Here is a 27,638-nt window from a genome sequence, read left to right as displayed (position 1 = left end):
TGGTTTGGGTATGAATGTTATGATAAGAAACATCTATATAACGGAATATTATGTATGCTTGACATGAATCATGAATTGTAGATGATGGATTTGGTATGAAAATTGGCATGTGAACTAAATGAGATGGGTATTATTAAAGTGGCATGATAACGAGATGAGTTGGGTCCTATGTGCATGGATGGATTATGATGAGTTGGAATGAGTTGAACTTGGAACGTGAAAGGATTGGCTTTAAAGATTGACATACTGGTTATATCCTTGCATGGTGAATACTATTTGACTGTGTGATCATATTTTGTCTGTGTCAGTGCATAATTCCTTGGGGTCTCTAGGTGAGACTTTCAAGGTTGCGCTTCAGTGGTCGGGACGTAATTCCATGACCCTTGTTAGTGGGTGCCCATGCTGGTGCCCCATCTGTATAACTAGGTAAATATTCAAGGTAAGGATTGCATCCTGACACTCTAAGGGGTCAGTTAGTCTCACTTAGAGCGGATTGACTCCTGTGGTGAGAGTAGCAGGAGGCCTGAAATTCATTAAGGGCTAACCTTGTGGTGAGGGAAATTGATTCATTGAAACACTTGTAACATAAAGCTCGGGGGTGAGCAGAAGTATCCACCACAAGTGTAAGCGTCCGCTGAATCCGACCATGGTTATATGTATCCGGATGAGTCGAGTCGTGTCGTAGTGTATTGCCTGAACAGTCATAACATGCTTGGTTGATTTGAATGTATGGTATTGTGGAATTATATCTGGTTTAATGGATGAACTCTTTTGTGCTCTAGCTTACCCTACTTTCTTTGTTGTGTGATCTGTTGTGTGGTACTCTCTTTTGCGATGATCATCAACTTGTTGGTGTGAGCAGATGTGAGGAACACCCGTAGGCAACAGGGGGATGGAGATTCCACTGCATAGTCCGCGTGGACTAATTCATATTTCCGTATGAGTTTATCTAGAGCTGCGACCCACGTAATTGTTCGTCCATAGATTTATGTACCTTGGTTAACTTTTCATCTAGTTTTCTCGTGGGCATCGTGGTGTGCCATGGATTATATGGAGTTGAGTTTAAAACTCCCAGACTGCGCCTTTATGTTATCTTTCTTGTAACACTTCCTTTAATTTCGCATACTTAATTAAATGGGGTGCTACAACTATAGTATGATAGTTTTTATTCAATTCAATATTTATATGTATGTTTGATTCAATTTAGTTTCAAACTGTTTTAAAAATAAACAATGTTGTTTCTTTTCAATGACCAAAATTATTATTTATATAAATTTTATATTGATACTTATATTAAAATTAACTTTTTATTAAATATTACTAAAATCATTTTTAAACCAACTCTAACTATACTATTAGATTTTTTATATTAATTATTTTTAATCCTATAAAAAAATGTTTATTAATAATATAATAATTTTAAATACTTGCTGAAACTTAAATTTATATAATAAATTTAATAACATTTATACTATAAATAACAAATTATTGTCTTTACTTAAAATAAAATAAAATATAGAATAAAAATTTGCCTGACTTAAAAATATTAAAATTTAAAATAAAAATAGTTTAAAAAATAATTTTTATTATATTATTAGAAAAATGATAATATACAATAATTTAAGTAACTAATATCAATAAATTAAATTTTAATTATCATTATTATTGTTATAACAATAAAGTAGTTTAATATATAATTGTTTTATTTTAATATGTTAAAGTCAATTTTAATAAAAATATCAATATGACATTTATACAATTAATACATTTGTTCTCAATTTAAATTTAAAGAGAGATAACATTACTTCAATTAAAAAAATGGACAACATTGAATCTAACAAACATATATAGAAACTAAATTGAATACAAGATAATGACTCTTAACACTGACACTTACACATATAACATTGTTCTTTCACATAGCACTGACAGTATCACTTGTTATAGGACCTGATACATGAATAACAAAACTTTGTGAAAAAAATAATGTAAAAAAAATAAAAAAATTAAAAGAAATTACGAATTGACATATAATATATATTTAATATATTTAATGTTGTTTGTGAGATATTAACAAAAATGACTTGATTGAGTCTGTGAGGCCCATTTATTTTGTCCCTTTTATTTTAAGGGTTACCCCAATCTTATGGGCCTAAAGGCTGGCCCAAAGAGGAAGGACCAGACCTAATCTGCCAACCCTAATCTTTGTGCTCATTTTTCGTAACACAGAACTTTCACACCCTTAGAGCGGCTGCCATTTTCCTCTGCTAGGGTTTACTCCCAACCTAGAACCAGTGAGCTCAATTACGTTTCCTAGCCTCGTGTAAGTGCTCTACACCTCATGTCTTATTTTCTTTCCGCTCATATGTTTGTACTTCCAGTTGGGGCTTCGTCGTAGACATACGCCCATTCTTTCGCAGCTGTTCTTCCAGCTCGGTAATCTGCATCTGGAGCTTTCGCGTTCCACTGTTGGAGACGCACCCTTCTCTTAGTTCCATCCAAGTACGGGGAAGTTAGGGCTTACTGTTTTATTTCGTTTTCTTATATGCTTGGTCTGGTTTCGTGAACTAAATGTTGGGTTACCATTACAAACTGTTTGGGAGCTGTTAAAATCATGTTTTGATTTGTTTGGATGTATCTGCCTGCGTGATCAGTGTCGGGTTATGGTTATCTCGCCCAAGCAAGTACATCTCGCCTAGGCAAGATTGGCAGTAACTCGCCCAGGCTGCTTGAGCGAACGGTCGCCCAGGCGACGAGCGTCAGTTTTGAGCAAGAACCCATCTCACTCAGGTGGGGTGGTCTCGCCTAAGTGAGCGGGCGCGACAGTGCCACTTTTCCTAACTCAATCCCTCGCCTAGGCGGAGGGTGCTCGCCTGAGCGAGAGAGACCTCTCGCTTGAGCGAGGCTCTTCTGCCTGAGCGAAGGGCTGAGCGAGGAGTATGTATGTTGATGGATTTCTTTGTTCTTGGATGTTGAATACATGTATGAATTGTTTATACCTTTCTAAGTATGAATTGAGTGGCTTTGCATGAATAAGATGAATGATGAATTGTGATCCATGAGTTTTAACATGATATGAGTATGCTTTTGGTATGGGGTGATTCATGGAATTAAAATGACGTGTTGGTTTGGCATGAGACATGAGTGACGGTTGGTTAATGAATATGGCATGGTGTCGGTATGAAACACACTCCTACTTTCATGGTTTGGGATTGGTGAATGAAAGAGATTGACATGAGATACAATGGAGGATGGAATTGCCAAGGTTGGCATGGGATATTTACATATGCGTGTTGAATAATTACTTGTTTTGATGATGATTTGGTCTGTGGTCAGTGCGTAATTCCTTGAAATCCCTAAGTGGGGTTTTCAGGGTCGTGCTTTAGTGGTCGGGACGTAATTCCATGGCCCCAGTTAGTGGGTGTGTATGGTGGTGCCCCATCTGTATAACTTGGTAAGGATTCAAGGTAAGGTTGCATCCTGATACTCTAAGGAGTCAGTTAGTCTCACCTAGAGCGGACGGACTCCTGTGGTGAGAGTAGCAGGAGGCCTAAAATTTATTAAGGGCTAACCTTGTGGTGAGGGAAATTGATTCATTGTAACACTTATAACACATAGCTCGGGGGTGAGCAGAGGTATCCACCACAAGTGCAAGCATCCACTGAATCCGATTAGGTTATATGTATCCGGATAGTCGTGTCTCAGTGTAATGTCTGTGAAGTCATAACATGCTTGGTTGATATGTGTATATGGGATTGTGAAAATATATTTGATTGCATGGATAAAATCTATTGTGCTCTAGCTTACCCTACCAATTTGTTGTGTGTCCTGTTGTGTGGTAATCTCCTTTACGATGATCATTAACTTGTTGGTGTGAGCAGATGCGAGGAACAGTCGTGGACAACAGGGAGGTGATGGTTCCGCTGCATAGTCCGCATGGACTGGGCTTAAATTTCTTTATGGACTTTTCGTTAGGGCTATGACCCATGTACTTGTTTGTCCTTGTATTTATATACATTTTGTAGACTTTTTATCCAATTTTCTTTTGGGCATCGTGGTGTGCCTGGGGTTGTAAGGAGTTGAGTTTTAAACTCCAGGACTGCGCTAGTATGTTATCTTTATGTGACGCTTTCTTTAATTTCGCATATTAAATTAAATGGGGTGTTACGGAGTCAAATTTTAAAAATCAAGATTTGATTGAAACAAAAATAAAAATAAGGATTACTTGCAACTTTTCAACGAAAATGAAACAAAGGGATAAAACCTTTAATGTTTTTAATAAATTTAAATATTTTTAATTTTTTGTATTTTTTTCTTTTTGTTTATCAACTAAAATTTGTATATTTTAATTGTTTTATCATTTATTTATTTTCACTAACCGGATGATGTAACTTTTATTTTTCTCTGATCATCTTATTTCCTAAGAAACGTGATATTACGAATTAATATAAAATAAGTGATATTACAATTAGTGTAAACGAATGACTGATTTTATTGTATTCAATTGAAAACGTACATTAGATAACAAAAATAGTTTCACCATATATTTTTATTTGGATTTTGAATTTAAAATAAAAAATTGTACAAAACTGAATAAATTACTTATTTAAATATATTACTATATGTTTAAAGTTAATGAACAACTAATATATATATATATATATATATATATATATATATATATATATATATATATTTGTTATATAATTTAATTATATTTTTTTATTATATACTTATATTTATTAAAATAAGACTGCATTTGCATATAATTATAGGTGTGATAGAAGAATGATATAAATAATGTTATGTATTTAATCGATAAAAAGTAATAGATGGTATTTTTTTTTTCAAATATTGTTTATTAAAATAAGAAAAACAATATAATACATGATGGTTTTTCAATGCTTAACTTATTTCTCTATTACAATAAAACTTTTATTTAAATTATATTTAACATGCTTTCTAATACACTAAAAATATTTTACTAAATAAAATATACGGAAAAAAACTTTTTATGATATTTGTTTACAAATAGAAAAGTTGCAGCAGCCCCTCGAAACCCGGTCATATCTAGAAGCCCCTTGGAACCAGGTCATATCTGGTCCTATAGTATTTTTGTCCTTCCGTCTGCGTTCATCAAAGTTCCAAGTATGTCATCAAATTTCTTTACCTCTTTCTTGGTTCATGTTTTTTCAATGGGTAGTGGTAGTTTGATACCATAAATTTTTTACTTTCATTTAACACTTTAAAAACTATTATTTTATTATTATATTTTATTTATATTTATTTTTATAACATTAATATAATATTTTATTATTAAATGTAGTGTCAAATGGAAGTCAAAATGAGGAAGGGTGTCAAAAAAACTTTTTTCCTTTTTCAATAGTTTTTCCTTGTTTCATAAATATACTTTTTTTAAAACTTCAGTATTTACAAAAATTATTATTTTTTAATATTTTAAATTATTTTAAATGTATTTTTGTATAAAAGTAGTTAGGGTGATTAAATTAACATCTCCGTTGTAACTTCATCTTTGGTTTTTAATGACTTATTTTTAGTAAAGAATAACAAAGACTTATAGTAGCAAAAGTGGATCTTGTAAAAGTTTTGATGAATCTATCATATTTGGTTATAAATATAACATTCTAATTTCAACGGTTTAAAAGTAATAAAATAAAATATTTCATCATAGTGTACAAATATTAATATAGTCTTACAACAAAATATGACAATAAAAATATATCATTTATACAGCTAACTAAAACTAGCAAAGCTCTATACACAAAATAACAACTTACTACAGAAGACCTTCCACTAACCAAATCGATGGCTCATCATCCTCCAAAGATGCCTCTAAGCCTGCAATCATATATGCTCCAACTGAATAGGTGATCATTGCAAAAGATAGACAAACAACACAAGACAGAAACACAGAAAAAAGGTCAGTTAATGTGCAAAAAGATTTAATCAGTAAAGAATACAATCACTCAAGTCATACATAATCAATCATCCTATTTCATACAAAGACCAAAAGTTATGACTTAGTTATCTGGATACATGCATTGGTAATGGAACCAAGGTAAGCTATGCACTTGTAGTGGCATTCAATGCTCTGCAAAGTTATAGACAAAGAGTTCTACTCTACCACACACAATGTTAGTCCGTTAACGTCTTTGATCAAGGTAAAACCACTAGACTAGGACCTCCTACTCCTCTCACCACATACTCATTCTTCTCTACTTGAGAATTGAATGATTATTAGAGTGTCAGGGTAACTTCCAATTGAATCCCTACTTTAATGCATACACTACGGAAATTCACTACTAATCCTCCTTGAATTAACATCAATCAATCTCAACTCAACCACATATAAACAATCTCAATTACATCTCATATATCAATAATTTCCTAAGCAATAACCCATATTTATCACAACACATTAAAATTGAGCATAGAAAATGACTACTAGATTTCGATATATTCATTCAGCAAAATCATCCATTTGTCCAGCGAGTAGTGCCTAAAGCCCCACTCGCTCAGCAACCATAATGGCTCACTCAGCAAATAAATCACTAGAACTCACAAAGGTGCATTCCTCCAAAGCGAGTGTATTCTCGCTCAGTGACTACAAAGTCATTTTGCTCGTGAACTTTGGATTCACTCAATGAGTACAACCTCACTTAGTAGATACAAAGTCAGTAAGCTCTTTGAATGTGGATTCACTCAGCAAGTGTATTCTCACTCATCGAGCTTGCATAATTTTGCAAAACTTGATTTTGCATGATTATGTTATCCCAGTCTAGTTTAAGCATTCCAATAGCCATTACAGATGCCAAAACATACATATTTCAATTTCACAACATTCATCAATATAATTTATCACATTTGAATACTAATCATACAACATTTCAGAATCTCATATTACAACCCAAATCATGTAAATTTGAGGATTTAACCTCATTTCAATAGGTAAAACTCATCACACAACTCAATCATGCCCAAAAATCACAGTACAATCATGTAATTGTTGACATGTGAAGCCTAGGTGGTGTGTCTCATAAAGATTTGATGAAGCTTTTTGAACTACTTGGAGCCATTACCTTGGAATAATGCCTACATTGATGAAGATAAGGAGATTTGATGGGATTAATGTTGATCAAGTCTTGAACGTGTGCCCTTCACATGGATTAATCATTAGGAGAGAGTATTTGATGTTTGTAATTCACATGGTAGACCTTGTAGCATTAATTTGATGTAACTGGTCTTTGTTGTGTTTTTTAATCTATTGAAAGATTTTTCAACAGGTTAAAATGCGTCTTTTAATCTGTTGAATGATTTTTCAATAGGTTAAAAGGTTGGCTGCAGTAGTCTTAAACTATGACTTATTCAATCAGTTGATTTATTTTTTAATCGACTGATTTCACTTAAGTCAAATGAAATCAACTGATTGATTTGGAAATCAACTTGTTGAATTTTGTAACAATTTGACTATAAGTGCTGTGATTTTCGAAAGAGAGGAAACTTGATCATTTTTTAGCACGAAACTGTTATGGAAACCATGGAAATCTATTTCTTTCGTGATCATTCAGACTGCAAATGTTGAAGATTGATCTTGGATCAATTCTTGAAGCTTTTGGCTTATGTTTAAAGCTTAAAGAAGGTGGTTTGTGGTAGGTAGGATTGTGCTACCATTGAGGTTTAATCTTTCTCAAGCCTTGTGTGTGCCTAGTGGTTTTCTAGGTCTGCAAGAGGGTTCTTGTTGTGCTCTTGTGATTCTTGTGTAATTCAAGAGTCTTTGGTGTGTGTTTTGCTTATTTTGAAAGTGTAAGAGTGTAGACTTTGTAAATCTTTTGAAATAGTGCAAGGTCAGGCTCAGGTTGCCTTGACAAACTAGATGTAGCTCAGGTTTGAGTGAACCAGTATAAAAATCTTGTGCTTCAATCTTTTCTCTAACCCTTCTCTCTTGCATAATCATTTAAAGTTTAAATAACTTGAGTTTAAATCATCTTTTTCATATTCTTGAGTGTTTTGATGGCATCTGCAACATAGAATGTGTTTGCATAATCAATTAGAACTGTCATGATTGTTCTTTTGCATTATTTTTGCTTAAAATCTCAAATCTGCATTTCTGCATTTTTCCTAGTATTTCAGTCGATTGTTTTTCTGTTTCAATTGGTTGATTATACCAGTACAGAATCTGTTTAGTAAAATCAATCGATTAACTCTATTTTTGACCGATTGAAAGTATACTATCCAGTAATTTTTGCATCCTAACTTGGTGATCGAATTGATTCAATTAAAAGTGGTTTTTAGCTTTTAAAGATAGCCTAAATTTTTAACTAGCCAATTCAACCACCCCCTTCTTGGCATTTCAACCATTTCAAAACTAACAGTAATTAATAATTCAAACATGTCTATAACTTAAAAAGACTACAATTAGCTTCCCTTACCTACTATCCAGCTTAGATAACTCTATAAACACCAAACACCTATACCTATATAAGATGCTTTATCTACACATAGAAACATCTCTAGAACGATTAGGACCTACCAGTATGATCATTGATCAATAGAGACTCATACAAATGATATAAACGACACATGCAACCAAAAGAAAGACGACATGCAAGGGCACAAGAGATTGGACTGAGAAAAGAGGAAGAAAACTAACTTAGACAAACAGAGAAACTGATTGATCCAAATTGAAGAGTTCGCCGAGAGGATCAATCCTACTGTCTCAGTTCTTCAATTAGACGACCAAAGAGGAAGAACTCTTAGTTAGAGAACACTAGAAAAGTGATTTCTAGAGCGATGATATGTTTAATGAAAGCTAGTTGATAAAATTTAAAAATATTTTTAAAAATATATAAAAGTAAAACAAATATTCAAATTAAAATATATTTTAAATGTTTGTTTACTTCAATTTTTTAAATTCTAATGAATCTCTTTTTTATACACAAGTAAAAATTAGGTTTCATCATGCATTTGGTCCCTATTTTCGTAGTGAAATCTCAATTTGGTCCCTCTATTCTTTTTCATCTCAATTTGGTCCATATTTTGGAAATTTAATCTCAATGTAGTCCTTTTCGTTAGTGGTACAGTAACAACGTTAAATGGAGTGCCACGTGTTAGTTCCTTGATTTTTTGATTTTTTTTAAAAAAATAAAAAAAAATTGCCATGTGTCAAGCTGTCATCGTGCCACGGGGCAATGACAGAGTGATATGGCAGTGACAATGACAGGTGTCAGTATTGTGTCAGGTGTCATTTACTTAGTCTCAATTTGGTCCCTATATTCTAATTTTTGTCTCAATTTAGTCCCTATTTTTGTAAAAATAGTGCAATTTCGTCCCTCTCCAAATTGAAACAAAAATTAATTTTTATATAAATCTTATACAAATATTTTTCTTAAATTTGATATTTTTATTCAAATTGATATTTTTATTATATATTTTTAACATAGCTAACTTTATTTAATTTTGTGTTTCACATTCAACTCTACTTAAAATTGTTTTCTAATTTTAAATTTATATGTTGTGTATTGTTACATGAACTAGTTAATTTATGAATTTTTTTTCTATTAACATTATTTTCTATTAACAACTTTAAAACAATTTTAAATAAAGTTCAATGTAAAATATTAATTAAATGAACTTAATTTTGTTAAAAATATTTACTTGAAATATCAATTTTTGATAGAAATATTTGTGTGCATTTATATAAAGATTGGGACTGAATTGAGACAAAAATTAAAATAAAGAGACCAAATTAAGAAAGTGGAAATGACATAAGTGACACGTGTCATTGTCACTGCCACATTACTCTGTCACTGTCGCGTGACACGATGACAGTTTGACACGTGGCAAAATATTTTTTTTTTTTAAATTCAAAAAATCAAAAATAAAAGAAAAAAAAATCAAAAAATCGAGGAATTGACACGTCTCATTTAACGCTGTTATTGTACCATTAATGGAAAGGACTACATTGAGATTAAATTTCCAAAATAGGGACCAAATTGAGATGAAAAAAAAAATAGAAGGACCAAATTGAGATTTCGCTACCAAAATAGGAACCAAAGGCATGATTAAACCTAAAAATAATAATACATCACTTGATCAAAATGATGCAAAGAACAAATAATAAACATAATAATAAAATTTTGACATAGATCTTGTATCTTTTGAACTCCAATATATATTGGATGGTGATAAAAAAAATTCATGACAATTACATTAAATTTTTATATTGTAGTGAAAAAATTACAGTATGATTGATAATGAGTTAGAAAATAAAAAATAATTAGATAAAATATATCAAAATAGTATTCTACATAAACAACAAATAAAAATATTAAACAATTAACGAATGTGTGTCTTAGAAACAATTTGAGAGACTATTAAAAGAAATCGTACAAAGGAAACCAAATGTATAATTAAGGGTATACCTTAGAGATCTAAGAAAACTATTCAAATATCAACATATATACTCAATGGTTGAGAAATAACAAAAATTGTTTTAGCAAAACAAAAGAGTTCTTCAAATGAAACAAAAAATAATAATAATAACTAAGTATTTTTTTATATTACCTAGTAAATGAAAGATTTATGCTATTAAATACTTAAATTGAGAGTGTTAAACCTTCTCATGTGTATGAAAAATATACAATAAATAAAAATATTAAAAAATAATATAAATATTCAAATGTGAGACATAATTTTTTTTTAATTGACATACATCATTTTAACATAATTACATAAATGTTATGATAAGATGAAAAATTTATTGGAGATGCGAATGAATTTCATGACAAACCAAATAATTAGAAAAAATAAAAAATACAAAGTATATATATATATATATATATATATATATATATATATATATATATAGAGTTACTTAATTAATTTTTAATATTTAAACGAGGACGGAGATATGATGAGAATATATACATTCTCATACCCAATTGAAAAAGTTAGAGATTCTCCACACCTAGTCCACACCTAGTGAATGCGGGGTTGTGGTTGAGGTACCTTATGGTTCCTGCCACACTAGTTGGCGCTCTAGTCGTTGAGGTACCTTGTGGTTGCTCCCGCATCGACTGATTGTTGTGTTCGACCTTTACTTCGAGCCTCCCTCTCAATGCTTTTGCCTCTTTGCACTGTTGGTTTGCTTTGTAGGGTTTATTTAATTGATTGAGAGTTAGGGTTCCACTGAACCACTGAGTACACGATTGATTTGAGAGTTGAATTGGTTTTAAAGAAATTGATTTTTCGTATTGATCTTCGAGGGTTGAATTGGAGGGCTTTATTTTGGATACATAATTAGTTGGATGAAAGGATGTCAATGATAGGGAGATGTTTGTTGGAATTCAGGGAAGAAAGATGGGTCTGAATGAAACTTTCGTTGTTAGTATTCCCATGTCAAAGAATAAGAAGAAAACATTTTTTTCGAGGCTTAGAATCAGAATGCAAGATCTGGTTGGTTGAATTGATGAGAAATTCTAAAGAAGATGATATATTTTTTACTTCTTTTACTGTGTCGCATGTATTTAATTGATAGGTATTTATGATTTTTTTTTATAAATTCAATGGTTGCATAAACTGGTTGACAAGAAATATTGAATGCTTTAACATATAATCTTATCCAATTGGTGGGTGGTTTTTGTTTGGTACATATGGAGCACTTTACCTTTTTAACGTTTTAGGATTGTCTTATTTAAATGAAGTTAACCTGCAAAAAGTTGCAAGGTTATAAATCATAATAAATTTTTCAACGGAAATAGTAAAATTATATGTACACTTATCAAATGGCGTAATAATATAGTAAAAAGAAAACATTTTATATGATTTTAGATATAAACATGCAAACTAAAAACTGCAGAAGGCAACTATTCAACCTTAACACTTAAACCTATATATGCTAGAATTCTAAGTATTGTTATGTTATTTAACTTTTCTCTGATGCATGATTCAATAAGTAAATTGCGCCCTTTTCTGTAATGTTTATTGTTGGAGATGGTTCGTGTCCCTTCATTCAATGTGATATTCAATCACTACTAGAAAAAAAAAGTTATTTAGTCACCGAAATAATACATTCACAAATTATAACTCAAATAGTCATTGATTTCAATCGATCTCAATTAACCATCGAAAAAATGACTGAATTGTTTGTTAATAAAATTAGTTTGTATAGTGACTGAAAATATTAATAATAAATATTCAGTCGCTAAATTGGTAGCTATGAGAAGTAAAATCAATCGTTTGATTTAGCTACCGAATTAGCTATCGAATGAAATGGTTTTGTAGCAATCAAATTTATTTCAATGGCTATATGGTGACTAAAAAGGTTTCGGTGACAAATTAGCAATTGAACGAGTTTTGGTGGCTAAATTAAAACACTCAAACTTAAACACTCAGACACTCGACGCAAAAAAAAATAAATAAATAAAAACTCCCCTCTTTACGAAAACTAAAAAACACTCAAATTCAAAAACTAGAAAAAATACTTAAGATTTCATTTCCCTCCTATCAAACACGAAAACTTAAAAAACACTAACATTTCATTTCCTTCCTTTGAAAACCTAAGAGCTGAAAATGCACAGACTTAGGTAAGTGTTTTGTCACCATTAGCGCGTTCACCGCCAACATGGTCGCCTCACCGAGGTTGCTTGCTGGAAATCAGAACTACTTCTTCGTAGTTGCTTATTCACCGTGATCGCCATCTCATCGTCGTTGAACTCTTTTTCCAGGCAACTCTTCATTCCCTCTTTGTGATCACCTTCCTCACCTCTTCGAGGTAGTTCTTTACTGTCTTGCTCGTCGTCGTTGGCACACTTCTCGTCATGGTTGGGCTAAGGTAAGAATATCACTCTACTTGGTTGTAATCATCGTCGGTCTTTACAATAGCTTAGGTATTAGCTTTTGCTTGGTTAAATTGGTTAGATTTGATTTTGTATTTCACTTTTGGTTCGTTACTTTCCTTATTTGTGTCTATAGTCTAGGGTTATTTTGTTTGGATTTGAATTTTATTGTTTGATTCCACCAATTTTCCTTTGTGTCTATAATGTAGGGTTAATTTTACTAAATCTGCCTATATCTTGAAATAAAGTGATATAGACATAGAAAGAAATTTATAATTTATGTTATTTGCAAGTGCTACAAATGCTCATTTCTGGCTTTAAGAATTAGAGGGTGCCCCTGATTAGAAATATACGAAATTGTGATTACTTGTCCTATATCAAACCCCAACATAACAGAGTTTGGATGTGATCACTTGAGTAAAAAAAAGTGTTCTGTAACCACGAGGCTTGAATTTGATTCTCAGTTTTTCATGTCTATAGTGTTTGATGGTTTTACTGGTTTGTTATGTTATTTGTACTCTTTCTTTGTGGAAATGTTTGGGAGTTACAGAAAGCTCGCTCTGCCACTTCAAAGTCTTTTTCTTCTCAAATCGCTTCCTCTCACAATTGTGCTACTCTTCTCCTTCCATTTTTTGATAAATGAAGGGACCAATATGGTATGTTTCAATCTCTTAACATATTAATTCTTCTTTACTCAAATTCAGAACCTTCAATGAAACCTATCAATATTAGAAATTCAAATTGTTGGGGTACTAGCTGAAATAAACAACTTATAGGTGTGACTTAGATATATAGGAATATATATTTTCACTAGTAATTGCATCAATTTTAAGGAGTATGAGTATATGACATCTAATATTGCCCTTGTATAAACATATTAATGTTATGTTAATGATAATTTGCACCTACTATCAGTATTGTGTTATTTAGATCACAAGTACATAGTGCATGATTTATCACCTTCACCTTGTGGACTAATATGTACGTAATGATTGTAACATCCTAGATGAATATTACTAATTTAAATAAAATGAAATTACAAATAATAATAAGATTTCAATTAATGAAACATCTTTCTGAAAATGTGGAAAAGTTTAAATCTTTATTAAACGTGCTGAAGTCAAAATCAATAACTTCAAGGCTTATCTAGTACAAAATACAAGGTCCAATCATAAATACAAGGCTTATCTTTACATCACAGCACCACCACCTGAAACATCATTTGCTCTCGTGTAACAAGTTACACAATCATCGCCAAACACAATCAGATAGAGTGAGCTCAATGTAGTCAAATATGCAAAAAGAATTATAAAACTCTTCACCTAAAGCATAAGAATTTATCACAAAACCTCTTTTGAGAACCTTTCATTATGCACAAGAAATCATGGCCTTCCACCATGTTTATACATCTTCTACACACTTTGACAATGACCTTAAGATGACACATGCTACCACGAGCCACCACTCATGGTCCAACCTCTACGAGCCTTCCACTCGTAGACCAACACGCGTGGAAATATCACGTTACGAACCACCATATGTAACAACCAAGTGGAACTACCCAATATGAACAACCATCTATATTCTCACACAAGATTCGGAACAACACCGGCCTACCACCCGTGAGTGACAATCAAGTGGAGCTAGCCAATACGAGCCACCCTCGTATGCTCCCACAGGATTTCCAATCATCACCGGCCACCACCCGTGATCACCATGTGTTTCCAATCCATTATTAGCCATCACTCGTAAATGGGTCTTAACATGTCTTACACACAAAGGTATCATCCAAAGCTATGTAATCCTCGCATCATGTTCCCAATTCAGCCCCTGCCTCTACGCTATCGCCTAGCACAACCTAAGCGCCGCTAGGCAAAAAGTCGTTGCAAGCCGCCTAGCAGACACCTCTCACCACCAGGCGCTAAGAGTTCCAGAGGCCACTGTTTTGGCTGCTATCGCATGGCGGTCCAATCCTCATTGCCAAGCGCTACGAGTTCCAAAAACTTCCCTGATTCTTCTTATCATCTGGCGGCTCATCCCGTATTGCTAGGCACCAATCCAGTAGCTTCAATGCTATTTGTTTTTGGCATTTTAAGATAAGTTTCAAGGAATCTATTCACCCCACACAGAATCTAGAACATCTCCATTGCACCTAATAGCACCACCACATAACTCAAGCATCCATATGCATTTTTAGTTATCTATATCAATATATGCCTATATATATATATATATATATATATATATATATATATATATATATATATATATATATATATACCTTCACAATTTGGAAACATGGCACCCTTGAATTTAATCATAAGCCAATTCTACTCCGAGAGACTCTAAAACAATAGCCAATTCATCCATGATATCCCCCACACCCAAGTCTTATACCAAACAGTACCTACCAACATCCAATTCATTATATGGATACCCAATTGTCCACCAATGAAACAACTCTCAACATGTGACCAACCCAAAAGAACAATCCAAGCTCCTGCAATACTTACACAAAACCTAACCATGCTCCTAATTTATGCCACATTAAACTTATTTCCAAACAATAGCTACAACATTTCATTCCTCCTAAAATCTTAAACTAAAATCGAGTTTAACATCAATAACCATCACCTTCCATGTATTAACCCACCACCATTTCAAGCTTTACCTATTGTCTCATTTTCCCTACCTAAACTACGATAGCCACCAATTGGACCCCAAACCCATCACTAAACATCACAACCACACAATGCCATTTTCACTACGTTGGCGCCTGATGGCAAGCTATGTGCTGCCAGGTGGTGCATCCAATTCTAGGTAAAACCTTTAATTTCCCTACACCCGCGAAAACTCTAAAATATCCAAACTCATTCCCTTTTTTTCATTTTCACAAACCAACAACCAATCATGACTCCAATTGTACATAAAGTTAATTTAAACTCATACACACAGTTTCTCATTGTAATTCATACATAAATTATCCCTCAAAACTCATTTCTCAATTCCTTCCCTAACCTTAACTTACAATCATGTTCATACACATAATTATTGATCCAATACCTTAAAACACAATATGATTCATAAATTTACAGCATCCACCAATCAACAGAACACTAAGGACCACTTTCTCCCGATCAGAATCACCCTAGAATGCACAAAAACCCAAAATCGAGCTAAATTTGCATGAGTCACCTAGCAGGCATTCATTGACGCCAAGCGGTTCGTGCCTAAACCCAGAAAAGTGGGTTATTCCTGATGTGTCACCTGGTAAGCCTTCAATGCCGCTAGGCGATTCATCACCAAAAACACAAAAATAGTGCAGAAGGCTTGCGTCGCCTGGCGATCCTTCAATGGTTAGCCAAGCAGTTTTTGGAAAAGTTCAAGAAACGTGAAAAATCCAGAATTAACAGAGAAAAGAAAAACGCAACCATACATCATACAATTACGCAATTGAAATTAGACATGGGTTGCATCTCCCCTAACATGAATTCCTTGCTTCCTTTACAACTCCTAGTTTTTTTCCTAGCCCAAGTTCGCCTTAGCCCTTGCTTCCCACTCCAAATGTTCTTCCCAACCCTTAATGCTCTCTCTTTGGTGCACAAAACTCACTCATTTCAAGCCTAAACTCAGTCCCTCTATTAGCTCACTAAAACCTCTCCTCTTCCTTCCCTTTTCATCCCCAATTTAATTAGATTAATAAAAAAGGAAAATAGGTATTAAGAGGATGTTAATGGCCATCAAATGCCATTAACAGGTGGTTTTCTAAACCTTCGAAATCATGGCAAAAAGAAATCAAACTAAAAGGAAGCTATTTATCATCAGTCAAGGTTCGAACCCACATCCATACAATTGTCAAGCAAATGCACAACCAATCAACCAATTCATACCCATTTATAGTTATATTATCACACTCCATGGTCAAGCATACATGCAAAATAATTAAACAATTAAATTAACACACTAATGGCTTATATAGGACTCAAACTCAAGTCCTCTCAACAAAACCAAGTACTCTCAACCACCTGAGCTATTACTATTCCTTGTCATAACTTCCCGTATTAATTATCATAAAAATCCTATTACCTGCATTTATATTAAATAAATATTTATTTATTTGATTTTTCCAGATCTTACAATTATAGCTAAGTTGGTAAAACTATATTAACTTGTGTATATAATGCAGGGTACTATTGGAAGTCAGACATGGGATATTAACTTTTTTATTCAAGCTTTACTTGCTACGAGGAATTTGGTCTCACTCTTTTAAAAGCGCATGATTTCATCAAGAAATCTCAAGTCAATTTAAGTTGTTTTTTACTAGTAATTATTGTTTCTATAACATAGTAGAACATAACCATTGCTTATGCAAGTGTAAAAGTAAATTTAGGAACATATTTTAAGTAGGGATCAATAGATTAATAAAAATGTGTTAGTTTTTTTTTTTATCAAATAGTATTAATTTGACATCTTAATTTCATAGATCATTGATAATCCATCAGAAGATTTCAAGAATATCGTCACTTGAGTCACTTTGATTAATTTTATAAAATAATATTTGAGTTGATAAAAAGAATAGTTAAAAATATATAATAATGAGACTTAATTTAGTTTAATTTGTGTACAATTCAATTTTTTATGTAACTTTAATCATAAATGTTAATTCCATAGAATTAATGGAGGTATAAATGCATGGGAGCTAGTAAGCAGTCACAAATGGTTGGAAGTAAGTCTTACATTATTAAATTGATAATTCAGATTTATGAAGACTTTGCTTGGAATTTTTTTATAGATATTTATTCAATTATTTTTTTGTTATTCCTAAGTATTTATTGAGAAGTTTGTAAAAATAGATTGAAAATATTTCGTTGTGTAATGTTTTAACCTTTTTGTCATTAATGCATAGGTGTTTTGCAATTCAAGCTTTAGTGGTGTTCAAGAATGTATATATATAATACAGGAAGAAAGACATAGATATGTTATTGTAAAAGTAGTAGAATTCCTTGAAAATACTCAAACAATTGAAGGGTGTTGGTTTGGGAATTGAGAAATTTGTTTCATCTACAGTTCATGGTTTGCACTTGGAGGTCTTATTGTTGCATGCAAGACTTACACTAGTTGTGATGTCACTTGCAAAGTTGTGAAATTTCTGCTCACAACAGATAATGAAGATGGTGGCTGGGAGAAAGCTATCTTTCATGTCAACCTAGTTAGGTTAATTGTATGATGACTAGGGTTGGGCAAAATAAACCAAATTGCACTGCATTATCAAAAACTGCACTGAACTAAAAAACTGTTCGCATGAACTGCACTGAATTGAAAAACAATTCAGATGAACTGAACTGAACTGTTATTCTTAAAAATAAACTGGACTGCACTGAACTGTACTGCACTATAATATAAACTGAACTAAACTATTATAAACTGAACTGTTTTATGAACTACACTACGTAAGAATTGAACTGCACTATTTTTGGACTGAATTGCACTAATTTTTAACTTAACTACACTGTTTTTGAACCGAATTGCACTGACTTTGAATAAACTTCACTCTTTTTGAACTGAATTGTACTATTTTTGAATCTGATTGCATTGATTTTGAATTGAATTGCACTATTTTTGAACTGAATTACACTGTTTTGAATCGAATTGCACTAATTACATATGATTGTACTACGCAATAATAATCTAAAGTTTATAATTTGAAAGTGCTTAGAAAATAATACTTGAAATATGTATCATACTTCAATACACCAATTAACACTTTTGTAATTTTTTTATTTATATTAAAGTTTTCCGTAACTTAAAATGTAATTAAAATATTAAAATTAATATAATAAATATAAATATCGGTATTAACTTATTTTTTATATTTTAAAATCTTATGTAATATTACTTTTTAGTTTTACAATGTTTATTATGTTGCATAAAAATTTTTAAAAGGATTTATTTTAGAAAATTCTCAAAATTAATATTTTTTTTAACATTTGTATTCATTAATATTTGTGTGAAAAATGCTATAGAAATTTTATGAAGTTCTAAAATTAATATTTTAAGAATTTTTTAAAATAAAATCTCTTTAAAAAAGTTGATGCCACATAATAAATATTTTAAAACTAAAAAATAATATTAGATAAGATTTTAAAATAAAAAAATACGTTATTACCAATATTTATATTTATTATACTAATTTCAATATTTAAGTTACAAAAAACTTTAATATAAATAAAAAATTATAAAAATGTTAGCTGTCACAAAATTTAATTTTTAAAAATAACTTCCGTAAAATCATAACATAAAAAGAACATTACATAATAAAATTCATTCAAAATAAAATAAGATATTGAACTAATTTATAATTTTTTTAATAAATTAATTATAAATATTTTATATTTTTCTCAAAAGAAAAAGTAAAGAAAAAAATTAAGAAAAATAAAATAAATATTTCAATATGAAAGAGAAAGAATAGAACGTAAGACATAAAACACATAAGTCCAATTCTTATCCTAATACCAATATTTTTATTTGAGGTATTTTGCTCTTTCAATCTACTATAGTTCAATAATTAACTTAGTTAACTTAACATAAGTTTAGTTTCTTAAAACTGAACTATTTTATAGTACAGTTCAATTATTATTATGAATAGTTTAGTATATTTTAGTTTAATATAGTACAATTAACTATAGTTTAGTATAGTTTAGTAAATTATGCCCAGCCTTAATGATGACTTTAAAACTTGCATATGTATTTAGAACTAATTTCATTTTGGTTTTATATTGGATAATGTATTACACTACTTTTTACTACATTATATATTGAAATTTTTTGTTATTTAGTGTAACTAAATATGCAACATTTATAAGTAGGTAGAAAATTGAATATAAGCATGTTGATTGAGCTATCAGTTTTGTAAGACCCGCAAAATTTAATTAATTAATTAAATAATTAATTAATAAATGCGGGTAGGAAGAACATTTATGGTATTTAATTTTGATTTGTATGATGTGGAAAAGTATTAGCTCAATTGGTTGAGAGTACTGTATTGTGTAAAAGAACTTGAGTTCAAGTCCTATGTTTGCCAATTGTGTGTATTTATTTGCTATTGTTTTAAATATATGTTAATCATGTATTGAAATAATATAATACTTGAATTATATTAGTTAACAAGAAACATGAATTGGCTTGGTGGTTTAGCATTAATTTGGTATTGGCAAGGGGGTGGGTTCAAACCTTTGGAGAACTCAAATTAAACTTTATTTTTGTCATAGTCCTAAGGCACCTTTAAAAGGCAAGAATTAGGTTAGGAGAAGGGTTTTGCAAGGCTGAAATTGCACTCAGAAAATAGGGCACGAATTTTGTTAGAGTGGTGAGGTTTGAACAAGGTTTTTGGAGCCAAATTGAAAAGAACCAAGGGGAGTCGTTAGTGATCAAGGGAGAATTCTTCAAGTGTCAAAGCTTAAGCTAAGGAAACCAAGTTAGGGGAGCTTTTACGCGTTAACTTTATTTTAAATTTGATTCGCATGCTAATTAGAGTAACCTTACGCGTTAACTGGATTTTAAATTGGAATGACATGCTAAATAGGGTAATTTCATGCGTTGATGAATTTAAGTCTAATTGATATGCTGAATTTGGTATGATCATATTTGATATTTTATTTCCTTTTAATTTAATGTTTCTGGAAATTTCCAAAAATAGTCTGGTCAGCAATGAACAGTCAACAGACAATTCTTTCTAGTCTAGGCCTTTTAGGGTTCCTGCAAAGGAATCACCTGCCAAAAATAGTGTAAAAATAGCCTGTTTGACCACTGTTGACCAAATCCTTGCCCAGAGTTGACTGGTTGACCATTCTTGACTCTTTGACAGTCCATTGAGAGACTGCCACGTGTCAGGGTAGTCTCTCTCCTTTAGGGTTTGACTCCCGTGAGTGGCTGTGCGAAGGCTACGGTGGTTGACGCGGTGGTGGCGAAAATGCCTGAAGGCTAGGTTCGGGGCTGTTTCGGAAAGATGGTGATAGGTTCGCATTTTTGGGAGTGGCGTGGGTGATGTCGAGAAGTGTTGCAGCTGCAGATTGAAGGTGGTGCTGCCATGGAAGGTGTCAAGCAAGGTGATGTCGTGTAATCTGCTGCCAAGAGAGCTGTCGCGATAGAAAAAAGACGTAGTGGTGGCTCACGGTGGCGCGGGAGTTGTAGGTTCGAGCTGCTGGCATCGTGACTACAGAGATAGGGCTGCGTCTATCAGTGTGGTCGCGACGAGAGGTACTACAATGGCAGATGCCGGCAGCGGGACGACGCAGAGGGGAGTTGAGACACAGTAATGACAGTGGTTTGAGGCGGAAGGCGCAGTGGTTCTGTGAATCATGAAGGTTGGTTCGCGCACGGTGAAGCGATGGAGGTGCTGTCCCTGCCAGTGCTGTCACGGTATGATGGTGACCGCGGGACGCGCGGAGAAGACGCAGATGTCGCGAGCCCACTGGTGCAGCAGCGAAGACAGTGTTTTTCGGTGATGGTGCGACGGGAGCTGCATCCGATGAGCTGTAGCGGCAGTCAGACGTGGACCGGGGGCGATGGAAGACGATGGCTGCGGAGTGTGACGGCTGTAGAGTGGGTTGGTGCGGAAGAGAGAGAAGGAAAATTAGGGTTAGGGTTTTGGTGGTGGGAAGGAGAGAGAGTGATGAGGTGTCACATTTTGATTGGTGATTTAAGTTAGTGGAGGATTGATGATGTGGCAAACTGTGAGAGGTTATTTTAGTGAGTGGGGGATTGAGGACATGACAAGCTTTAATTGGTTAATTTAGTAAGTGGAGAATTGCCATGTGGCGAAATCTGGTGGACTAGATTTTAAGTGACATTAGGGGTGCAACTTAGTAAAAAGGAGGGGTGTAGAGCAAAAATTTAAAGTGAAATTACAAAAGGGGGTGTAAAGCTGAAAACAGGGGGTGCAATTAACTCTAGAAATGTCTTTTTTAGAAATAGATATTCCAATTGGAAAAAAAGGGTGTAAACATGAGAATTGGGGGTGCAATTAGTACCTGAACTATTTCTCTCCAAAATTCCTATTTTGGGACTTAATTTATGAATTAAAATATTCATTATTTACACTCTTAAGGACCTAAATTTGTTGCATTATTAAACTTAAGAATATCCAATAATGTAATATGCAACTAAATACAATTTTTAAGCGCAAAAATAATTTTAAATTCCCAAAATTTAATTATTGAATGTGAGTCAAGGTTCGGCTCATCATACCTTCCAGGCGGTTTAGAGGCGGGCAGTGCCTAGCGGTACGTGTCCCCCGCTAGACGACTTTTACTGCAGCAATATTGGTGTTGTTGATTCTGTAGGCGTGATCTACGAGGCTTTTGGTCCTTGAGTTGTGGCTCGGGACGTATCCCTTGAGTTATGGCTCGGGATAGGGGTTAAACACGTGGTATTCCTTGAGTTGTGGCTCAGAATAGCATCTCTTGAGTTGTGGCTCGGGATAGCGGATGAACACGAGGAACCCTTGAGTTGTGGCTCGAGTTGGTGAGTGTTGCCGGTGTTAGTGTGCTAGTTGTGGCCAGTACGGATGGGTTCAGATAGATTTCCCTCCTCAGTAGTTGGCTGACGAGTTTGGTAGTCTTGGGACGTTGCAACTATGTTCGCATTTGGGAACTCTACCTGGCGTTACGGTGTATGATCTGTAGCAATGGTTTCCCGCACGTGCTCTATCGGTTGTGGCTGATAGGTATGGCAGTAAGTCACCTCGAAGTAATAACTAAAAGATGTAGAACACGAATAACCTGGTTGTGGCCAGGTGGTATGAATTAAAAGGGATGGAATTCATTTGGGATGGATGTGTTGCCTATATATAAATGTGTTATATACATGTATGCCATTTTATATGCTTTATCTGTTAAGCTCACCATATCTGCTTGTGATTGGCGATGATCGTGTACGCGGTACACGTGAGCAGATGATGTTGATGCAGGTGGTTCTGGTGGAGCTTAGATGCGGAGAGGGGATAGCTCGTGAATCTTTTATTTTATTTTTTTATGGTTTTGAGATAAGTTGTAAACCCATACGGGTGTTTGCTTTATAACATTCTGGTTTTGAGAATTTATGGATTTGAGTACTCTTTGTTTATTTAATAAAGTTTAAATTTCTCGCGTTTTGGGAAATGAAGTATTATTAAATGCGACATGTTAATTTATTTTTTTTATTTTATTAAAATCCGTAATATCCTGAAGGGATGTTACAAGTTCAGCCGTCAATTTTGTCATTGGTTTAGCCACAGATTTAACCACCCATTTAGTCATCAATTTAGCCATTGATACTATTTTAATTAAATTAAAAAAAAAGGTATCTATTTACGACTGAATTAGCAACTAAAAACTATTTCATTAAATTAAAATTTGTTCCTCTTAGTGACGACATTAATGACTGAAATTTTGGTTGTTAAATTGGTCTCCAATATTTCAAAGTGACCAAATTTTTAGTGACTGATTAGTGATAACAATTTTGAAATTGATGGCTAACTATTTTGCTACTAGGATTTTCGTCACTATTTATTTTCGGTGGCTAATTTAGTGGCTAAGGGTGTTTGCGACTGATTTTACCCATTTAGCGACAAATTTCATTGATGAGTCATTATTTTCATCCATTCCACCAGCATTTGTGTACTCGTTTGCTAGTTGTTTAGTGCTTAATTGTCTTTTGTTAGTTCATTTTCCTTAATTGGGCTTCATTGGGCCACTGTTCCGAATTTGGGTTAATTTCACATTATTTGGCCTAATTTTCGTTTTTAATTATTTTTAGGTATTTTGTTGAAGAAATTTTTGAGCTTGGACATTTATCTTAAGGTCAACTACCGCCTGGCGGAACCGTTTCCATCGCCAGGCGGACGCTGTTCCAGAGACCACGAATTTCGTCGCCATCGCCTGGTGGAACCCCCCTGCCGCCGGGCGCCTCCTGCATCAGAGCCCCACTGTTGCCTCTCTACCGCCTGGCGGACCTGACTCTGCCGCCAGGCGCCGTATCAATACTTATGCAGTACTGGTTTTGGTCAATTACCCTTCGCATCTTGCCCTCACACCCATCCCCAATCCATTATACTCCTAGCTCAGTGCATGGTATTGTTCACTTAGGAGAAACTGTACCACTCTCCCTCTCTACTACAACTCTCCATAAAATAATTACGAGCCAAGAAACTCACCCATAATTAGGTGTCATTCTTATTTTCCCCAATTCCATACTGACACGCAGGTTATTAAGGCTCTAACAGTACTAGAATATCCCGTGACCTACATACTTCCCAAGCTTCCTATTAACATTATCTCAACCAATTCATACACTTCCCAAGTTCGCTTGTATAGTAAGAGGGAAAATATCATTACCGTAGTGAAATCTCTATACTCTATCCCTTCACAGATACACTAGAAATTGATTTACCGAGAGACCAAACACCAATTATCCTAAAACACCCTCCTAGCCCAGAATAACCACAAGCATCCACGTCACTGTACTGGCGCCTGGCGGCTAGTCCCGTGCCGCCAGGCGGTGCATCAGACTTCTGGTAAAATTTCCAGAATTCCCACACCTTTGCAGTCCCACTCTCCCTTGCTTTTCATTCCAGATTAATCTCCATCATTTCTCGCGCCATCTCCCTTATGTATCGTGTTCCTCGCAGCCTACGCCCACATCTACTAAAATTATTCAAGCATTCCAATCACTGATCACCCTCACGACATCAAACCCCAATTGTTCAACCCTAAACGCTTGGTCACTGTTCCATTGAATTTCCATGTCAATTACACTCGAAATCAAAGCACTTCTACACCAATCCACTCATAAGACCCACCCCTTGATTTCCCTCCGAACAATTCACGCCAAACACTCAAGAAAAGCTTAAAACGAGTATTCAACTCGCGCCGCCTGGCGATCATAACCAATCCCGCTAGGCGATTCATCCAAAAACACCCAGAATGGCCCAGACTATGAGCCGCCTGGCGGTACATGGATTCACCGCCAGGCGCTGCACCCAGAACACAACGAAATATACAGAAATGGATGAGCCGCCTGGCGGCTATGTATAGCCCGCCAGGCGGTTTCTGGAAAATTTCCAGAATTCAACAGAAACTCAGAATAAACACAGTGCATGCATATCTTAAACATTATTTTCACAGAATTCATACCAAACAAGAATATAATCGCGGTAAACTCCCCTAACCTGGTTCTCCTCTTAGGCTTTAACCCTTGAAACTTGAATAGTTCTCCTTTGCCCACTAGCCCTCCTTGGTTCCTCTCTTTTCAGCCTCTCAATCTCTCCCAAACTTCACAAGTTTCCAGAATTTTCGTGCTCTCTATGTAAGTCAGATTTCCAGATTGCAAAACCCTTATTTCTACCTCTCTAGAACCTTTTAAAGGTGCCCTAAAACTATGCTAATACTTTAAAACGAAATTTACTTATTGAATGGAGTTTATTATCATTTACCACACCATTATGGCTCCTTTCCAGCCACCTTTCGGCTGCCTTACAACTAGGGCTTCTTCCCAACCCCTTCATATTCAAGTCAAACCCAAAAATGCCCAAAAATATAAAAATTAATGTGAGCTCTCCAAAGCTTGAACCCATAACCATGCAATTGCCAAATCAATATCAAACCATCATGCCAATTCATATTTCATGCTAGAAATCACAATTCAATTATCATAATATAGAGCAACATGTTTTCATAAATTTAAATAACAAAACCATAACATCAAAAGTTAGCATATATAGGACTCGAACCCAAGTCCTTTCGCACAATCAAAGTGCTCTCAACCACATGAGCTAGCACTTTTCCACATCATACCAACCATAATTTAATGTCATAATTATTACCCCTCCCGTATTTATTAATTAATTATTTATTTAATTAATTAAATTCTATGGATATTTGCCCGTCAAAATTCTATCGATAAAACTAAATTACCGACGGATATTGTGCTTTATGGACGGTATATGACCGTCGGTAATCAGTGTTTTTTTTGTAGTGAAAGTCATTGTGAAAGAGAACAATCCAAGACAATCAGAGAAATGGCATTTGATGAAGCATAATAGAACATTCATGCCTTGGTTTAAATATGAGGTTTTGAAAGATTCGCAATGTTTTGAGACTTTGATGTGGTTAGCGAATGGGTTGAAATTTGATGTCATCTGTTGTACAGGTTATGAAATCAATAATTGCATATTCTATACAAAGTCTCTAGATGATAAAAGAATAGTACAAAATAGTGGAGTCAGTCTTGAAGCTGAGCCATTAGGTTGAGACAACTCTTAATTAGAAGAGCTAAAGGTCAAAAAACACATGTTGATAGTAACGTTGACATTGGAATGCCTAGTGGTCGTTATGCGGACGTTTTCAAAAGTTATTTAGGAATGTTGGCACGAGAGAGAATATCAATCCTTACGCCATCTTTTGATCATGTCACTGAAGTTGATCGGGAAATGATATGGCAAGATTTATTGGTAACTAATATTAATGTTATTGACGTTATACTTTGATTTTGTTGATAATATGATAAATATTGTTGATGACATTTTCTATATTGCAGCTAACATTTGATATTCCAAATGTGGCGACGCTTAAACAAAAATATTTGTCATCGGTGACTGAGAAATTTCGTGGTTTTAAGACCAAGTTGACGTCGAGGTATGTCTTTGGATCTATAAAGAATGAAAATCCATTGTTGAAATACACTTGGATTGATGAAGACACATGGTGTCAGTTTCTTGAGCTTCGGACATCTGAGGGATGGCAGATATGTTTATTTGAAATCATCAATAGCACAATTGATAATTATGCAAAATTTTAACTAATTCATAAAGTGGGTTTTATATGTTACAGGTAAAGAGAAAAAATGCTCAAAGCATAAGTGCTCAAAATAAAAACCCACACATATTATCTCGTAGTGGGTATAGAAAACTTGAAGAGAAGATAATGTCAGAAAAGAAAAAATCTAGGCCCCCACCTTCTAAGGGTGAAGATACCGAGCCTCCTTCACCACCATCACGTCATCAAAAGTGGAAGTTAGCCCGTTTACACTCATCGGGCAACTACACTTCTGAATCTGCACGAGAAATCTCTGAGAAAATTGTAAGATATAATTCTTATCTAAATAGCTCGTTCATGTTTTATATTACATTTTTTTTTTATAATTTTTTTTTGTGACATTGTAGGATTCGTTGGTTGAGCAAACCTTCCAAGGAGGATTCATTCCAGAAGGTCGTCATGCCATACTTGTTGCTGCAATTGGACGGCCTGAGCACCCTGGACGTGTGCGTGGTGCTGGATCAGGAGTCGGCATACGCCAATTTTTTGGTTCCTCCTCTCGTCAGTCTTCATGCAGTCATGGTGCTGATTATGAACAAAGAATGAAGGAAATGATCACTACGCAGGTGAGATAAGAACTTATGCGCCAATTTGAGCATTATGGCATTCGTTCGCCAGTGGATCCTCCGCCAGAAATAGACCCATTTGTGCCTCCCACGGGTAAATTTGTTTTCTATAAGTTATGAATTGAATAAATGATATTTAATAAAGTAATTGAATAACATTAATAAATCATTGACTGTAACAGGTACAAGCGGAAAGGGGAGTTGTTTAGCTCCACTTGGGGATGACATGGATGACACTCATCCATGTCAGCTATATATTTGGGATGGTATAGAGAAGACACTAGTGGCTCGTGGAAAAGTATTTGAGGCAATCACAGTTCTTCATGGCATGGAGTTATCAGAGGATGAGGTTAAGGTCACGGTAG

The 27,638-nt window shown here is 34.0% G+C and overlaps 1 long non-coding RNA gene across 1 annotated transcript; it reads left to right on the top strand.

Annotated features, from left to right (window-relative positions):
* Positions 1 to 12,493: 12,493 nt before the first annotated feature.
* On the top strand, positions 12,494 to 17,344 carry LOC114167632 (uncharacterized). The gene is made up of 3 exons (XR_014985289.1): positions 12,494 to 12,853; positions 13,408 to 13,513; positions 17,044 to 17,344. It is a non-coding gene; the product is annotated as an uncharacterized LOC114167632 (long non-coding RNA).
* Positions 17,345 to 27,638: the final 10,294 nt, after the last annotated feature.

The sequence above is a fragment of the Vigna unguiculata genome, chromosome 10 (assembly GCF_037176805.1).
Source record: "Vigna unguiculata cultivar grain cowpea cultivar isolate G323 ecotype 2 chromosome 10, ASM3717680v1, whole genome shotgun sequence".
NCBI classification, from domain to species: domain Eukaryota; kingdom Viridiplantae; phylum Streptophyta; class Magnoliopsida; order Fabales; family Fabaceae; genus Vigna; species Vigna unguiculata.
Note: the sequence above shows the minus strand (reverse complement) of the source record. Positions and strands in the feature narration are given on the sequence as shown.